Below are 6,237 nucleotides of genomic sequence, written 5' to 3'. Positions count from 1 at the left end.
GTCTCCTAGTACAGGTGTCATTTAAGCAGCAGGTCAGAGATTCAGGGTGGATCATCAGAGAAAACATGCACGACTTAATCTGCACCTGACATTGTCATGATTTCATCCCACCTGAAATATTTTGAACACAGTAGTCTAATTTGATCATTAGACTCACAACTAGGCCTTCCCCAATCATCAGCTATGTTACTGCTTACAAAATTGAATGGTACAGCATATAGTTGATTGTCGTGATTTAACCCCAGCCAGTACCTCAGCCTTGTGCAGCTGCTCACTCACTGCCCCCAGTGAAATGGGGGAGAGAATTGGAAGGGTAACAGTGAGAAAACTTGTGGGCTGAGATAAAGACAGTTTAATAGTTAAATACACAAGCAAAGCCAAACAAGGAATTCATTCAGCCCTTCCCATCAGCAGGCAGGTGTTCAGCCATCTCCAGGACAGCAGGGCTCCATCATGCATAACAGTTACTTGGGAAGACAAACACCATCACTCTGAACGTCCACCCCTTCCTTCTTCCTGCAGCTTTATATGCTGAGCATGAACGTCATATGGTGTGGAATATCCCTGTGGTCAGTTGGGGTCAGCTGTCCCGGCCGTGTCCCCTCCCAACTTCTTGTGCACCCCCAGCCTGGGGCAGCATGAGAAGCAGGAAAGGCCCTGATGCTGCATAAGCACTGCTCAGCCATAGCTAAAACATCCCTGTGTTATCAACAATGTTTTCATTACAGATCCAAAACATAGCCCCCTACAAGTTACTATGAAGAAAATTAACTCTATCCCAGCCAAAACTAGGACATTGATCACATGGGATAATTTGATATCTGTGATGGAGATTGCAACATTAATGGTAGCCCTGATGCATCAAACCTTCATTGGGTAACAGTTGAAGGTTCACATGGATCTGTAAGTGTGAGTTGATTCAGAGAAGGACGGGTATGCTAGCTTACTATTTAAGTGCAATTTCTTAAATTGCAGCGAGCTTTGCACTTGGCTAATAAGATAAGTACACATGACGTATTCCAGATCTTTATCATGAAGCTGAGGACTCCTAAGAAATTCAAGTAGCTTTAAGGCAAAATGTTGTACAGGATGATAGGAAATGTCCTATCACCTAACAGCTCTCAATTTCTAAGGGACTACTGTTACATGGCAATTTATTTATTCAGAAGGATGGTGTGAATGTGAAGCCTTTTACAGAATGCCAGATGTCTAAAACTGGTTACATCACTTAGAATAAAAGTTGAATTAATAATTTTCATTGAGAAGAGAGGAAAGTTTTAGATTTGTAACTGTATAGGTGAAAAGCAGGAATGGGCAAGAAAATGCCAAGTACAATTTTCTAAATCCTATAAATGTGACTATTTTGAACTAAAGAAAAAAAATCTACTTACCTTTTGATTTACACATTGTTCTTGCATCTTAAAAGTGTCCTCCTCCACCCAGCTTTGGGAACAGTGGCAATCGCACTAACACACTATAAATAGTGAATAGCTGAAAAGAGCAGTTCATGAATACCTAATAGCCTGAAATTTGTTGGCATAAACCGTTCAACAATTATCAAACATATTTACAGAAATCTGTGTATAAATGAGTCAGGAACAGAAATAACAACCAAATTAGTCAGATAGTTAGACCACAGCATATAATAAGGCCTGTTCTAATGAATGTATAACTTGTTTTGAACTCAGCCATAAAATGTATTATTGCAAATGACCGGTGCTGTGCTAGCTGTAAGTGCTTCTGGACCCATCCTTCACTGTTTGGTGATGCCACCAAGTTCATGTGGGTGAGCAATAGAACCCATTCACAAAGGCTTGTGTGTCTTTGGGGAATATTACCTACATGTGGTCAGCTTTTCCATTGAAATCGTATATTACAAGACACAGGGCCTGTTAATCTGATATGTCAGCATGTGATTTACTGTGCTGAAGTCTATACAATCCCACAAATCATCTCTATCCTTCTGATGGTTTGCCTGCAAATGTACTGTGCTTTATGAGATACAGAAATGTTGCTGCTTTGATGGAACGATTTACATTTAACAGATTAACAGTACTATCGTATGCAGATAGTGCATTTCTCTTTCATTTTTTGAAAGCATATGCTTGTACAAGTTCAGTTAATCAGTATTTGCAGCCAGCAGGTTTACATGTGCAAGCAGACTTTGGGGCACCTAACAGGACAAATGCAAGCACATTGATGTAACTTGCAGTAGTTCCATGCAAGCTTGTTCAGTCTGAAGAATATGCATCAATTGAAGGATTATAGCTGCAAACTGGAAGTGTGGACATATGCACAGAAAACAGTTGCTCTAATAATGAATAGTTTATTTTCTTTGCATTAATAATACAAGTTTACTTATGGATGCTCAAAATAAAAATTCTCAGTAACCTACAGAGTGAAAACTCCCTGCTGAGTTTATGGAAGATACTGCAGGGCTGTGCAATTACAGCTGTGCTTTATTGTATTGTTTGATGTGTTCTTCAGGGACCTCATGTTCAGCTTGAATGGAGATAGAGCCAGAATAGTCTGCCAAGCTTAAAATACAAAAAAGATAATTTTGAACCTTTTTTAAAAAAAAAAAAAGATAATACTAGTCCATTAGGACTACAAAGGTTACTCCCATACAAAGAGAGAGCTGCTGACCTTGCTGAGAAGGTCAAGCAATGTCCCAGTAAGAACAGCCCCTAAAACATCGGAGGAATTCTTTACTTGAGAAACTCTTAGTTTCATTCAAAAAAAAAGGTCATGCAAAGAATCAAATCACCTGAAGCAGGTGTTAAATAAATGCCCTAGTTGGAACAAAGAAGTATCCTTTCATTCAGAAGGGTCAGCTTTTTTAAATTCTGCTTTTACCTGCTGTCCACTGCCGTGCTGGTTACTGAATTACACCAGAGTAACTCAGAGAGATAGACTGGGTCACATATAAAGCATGTATTTTCATTTGTTCTGGGATTTTTCTGTCACATCACTTTTTGTATCCCCAAACATTATCACTTATGGTGAAGACTGACATCTGTATCTTGCATTGATACGTAGACCGGCTCAGATGCATGATTTCAGTGGTACTACCCAGCTTTATACGGATGAAAAAGCACATTCAAAAGTCTTCTTTAGAGTGTTTTAATCTTGAAGTCTTTACTGAAAGACTTTCTGAGAAGATATTTTATGTATGAGCTGGGCAGAAACTGGAATTCCTGTTACCCAGGACATTCTGAAATTAAAACAAAACCTAAAACTGTATAGAAAATATGTACTTTGAATCTTCTTCTTGTGAAGGTTTATTTAAATTCAAGCTTTAAATTCAAGCTCATTTCTTTTTTTCTTGAAACGTTTCAAGAGAACCTGGGTAACCCAGCAGGCCTGTGTGTAATTGTGACAATTGGGAACAGATCTTTCAGACTAACAGGGAATTGCAGCTCTGCTTGTGGGTAGTCTATGTCTGTATAGGTTTTAATATTTCATCTTAACTGTAAGACAAAATAATGGCAAAGTTATAAATGGTAATTAGCAATTGACTCCATAAAATACAGAAATGGTTAGGCTGCAGAGCAGTTACTTTAGCTGAGACGAACATAAAAATTGTTTCTTGGAAGCACATTTCATGGAGTGTGGTGGCAAGCCAATAATGATTTGCAGCATGCTCCTTGTAAGGGCAGAAAAATACATGCTCAAAGCCTGACCTACTGGTTCGATAAAGCATTCATTGCTCAAATTAGAGGTGTTCATGTGAGTCAGTAAGTGGGATATTAACTAAGGAGCTCCGCAGAGCTGAGATGAACAGCTTCCCTGAGGTGGGCAGTGCTGTGAAGCTCCTTGAGAGCTATCTGCATTGGCTGCTTCACACTGCTTGCTCAGGCACACTGTTGTCACCCAACCTGCATGGTGGTCACACCTGGCCAGATGTGCCCCTGTATGTCCACAGTGCCCTGGAAAAGGATGGCAGCAGAGACTGGACTTGCAGATGAGGAATGTGCTCTGCTTCTTGCTCTCTGCTAAGTTTGAGGGGTCTGTACATCTGTTGGCCACCTGTTTTCAGGATAGCGTACCATACTGCAAGGCAGCAGCTGGATTAATCTGTTTACAGTGACAGTCCACTTTATCTTGTTTAATTTAATTCAGATAGAAGCAACACTTTTACATTGCAGGGGTTTGTAGCATCACTCCACCTCACCATCTCAGGGCATGGAAACATGGAAGAATCTCAGCTTTCATTAAGAATTTTTCCAGCCCCTTCCCTTGTCAAAATAGTCTGAAATTTATAAATCAGAAATAGACTGATTATAGACCTAGAGCTACTTCACTGCATGACCATTATCAAATTTCAAAGACACAGTGTTTGTAGACACAAATCTATAAAATAGATAAATGCCTAATTCTAGAGAAGTGAAATAACTGGAGAGACAAAATACTAGGAATAATGCAGGAATAATTAGCTTTTTTTATGTAAATGCTTTAATATAAATTAAGGGGATGGATAATTTCATTCACCCACCCTTGCAAATGCTGTTCTAACTTCCTGGGCCTTGGTTGTGTGAAATACTTTGTTAATGCTGTTAATCCTATGTCTGTCTGTCTGTAAACAGGATGTATGATTGCAGTTTTGAGTGCACACAGTATGATACCATTTTTCTAGTGATCTTGGGTAACACCACAAAGCCATGCATCCAGCTGCAGTACAGATAGACATTTCAGTTCAGCACATGGCGTTCTTGGGCTGCCACTTGCTCCCAAGTTCAGGTCGCTGGATCTTTGCTGCTGCAGGTACTTTATCTAGTTAGATTAAAGCCAGCATGCAGATGCTTACCTGTGCTACAGTCACAGCTCCTGGTTTGCTTACTAAAGAAGTGTACTCTGGAGCACCCCAAGCCACAGCACAAAGCAGGACTGTATTGCACCTACAAGCAGTTCTTGCAGATTTGCTGCATTTTAGAGCTTCATGTGGACGTCTCCAAAGGTGAGCTGTGGAAACATATAGATGTGGTCTTTAATAATTACAGGCCATCTAGCAACTTTCTTTGATTTTTTTGGTCTATAGGCAGTGAAATCTTCATGCCAAGGGTCAGTGGTGAAGAACTGATAAATAACCATTTCAGGATTACTTGGCAAATGACTTCTCAAATTGATGCGGATGTACCACAGCAGAATGCTGCTTCATAGGCCTATCACAGCAAATGCCTCTTGATTGTTTGTGATTTAAAGTTTGCAAACAGAAAATACAGCTCAGTAAAATCAGAGCGCTGTTAAAATCACCCAACCAGTCATTCGCATGACCTGGTACAGAATTAGTGTAAGATTTTCCACACAGAGAAAAGTAATCTCTTAAGTAGAAATCAGTTTATACTAATGAAATGTTTGACCAAAAGCATACTGTAGTCCATTTAGCATAGATTAAAAGCAAAGAATAAAGGAAGCTTGTATAAGGATAATCGCTAAACTAGGGGAACCGGGAAACATCTGAAAGTTAACATTTGATTGTTTTTTCTCTTCACAAACAGACCAGTTCTACTGACCTTATTATTCTTGACTGTGATATACTCACAAAGGTCTCACTGACACTCCTGTGAGAAATGTTAATTTAAGCAAAGCTCAGATAAATTGTTACATGTTGTACTGCATATTTAAATTGCATCCAAAGAGGAGGAGACAAAAATAAACAGTTTTGCAGCCTCATTTTTGTCAGTTATTATAACTACACAAATCAGACCACTGTATTTGATCTAGCCAAACACACTTAATTTGCCCAAACATTTGTGGTAATAGGATATTTTCGTTAAATTATCTGAGTTTTAAAATTTGTTACTCTAGTAACATACACTATGGAGTGAAATGCCTGTCATCCTATCAAATAATATCTGTCAGGAATATAAGTAGTTAAATTGCTGATACTCCTGCCCAAACTAAAAATAGGCCAAGTTTGGCCCTGATATAAGTAGGTACATTTTGTTGGAAGGAGCTGAAAGAAGATAAGTGTTGATACAGCTCTATACTTAGTGTAGGGGAAGGTAAGAAAATAAAAGTGATAAAATAGGTTGTTTGTAATAAAATGCCATGACTACATATGCTGCTGCTTTTACTCTGGAACAATTCGTATCACTTATACATGCACTCTTTTGTTGTAAAATCTATACTGATAGCCATTTTCCAGGACGCTTATAAATATTTAACACTCCTGTGGCATATTTGCCATTGCTTGTTAGCATCTTGAATTTTTAGGTACCTTTTCCTCATACCACC

General features: G+C 38.9%; 1 protein-coding gene across 1 annotated transcript in view; it reads left to right on the top strand.

Annotated features, from left to right (window-relative positions):
• Positions 1-6,237, top strand: part of CAMK4 (calcium/calmodulin dependent protein kinase IV) — a 182,450-nt gene that overhangs the window by 90,356 nt on the left and 85,857 nt on the right. The gene's annotated exons all lie outside the window — the stretch shown is intronic.

The sequence above is a fragment of the Aquila chrysaetos genome, chromosome Z, assembly GCF_900496995.4.
Source record: "Aquila chrysaetos chrysaetos chromosome Z, bAquChr1.4, whole genome shotgun sequence".
Lineage (NCBI taxonomy): Eukaryota > Metazoa > Chordata > Aves > Accipitriformes > Accipitridae > Aquila > Aquila chrysaetos.
This window is presented reverse-complemented; position numbering and strand designations above follow the sequence as displayed.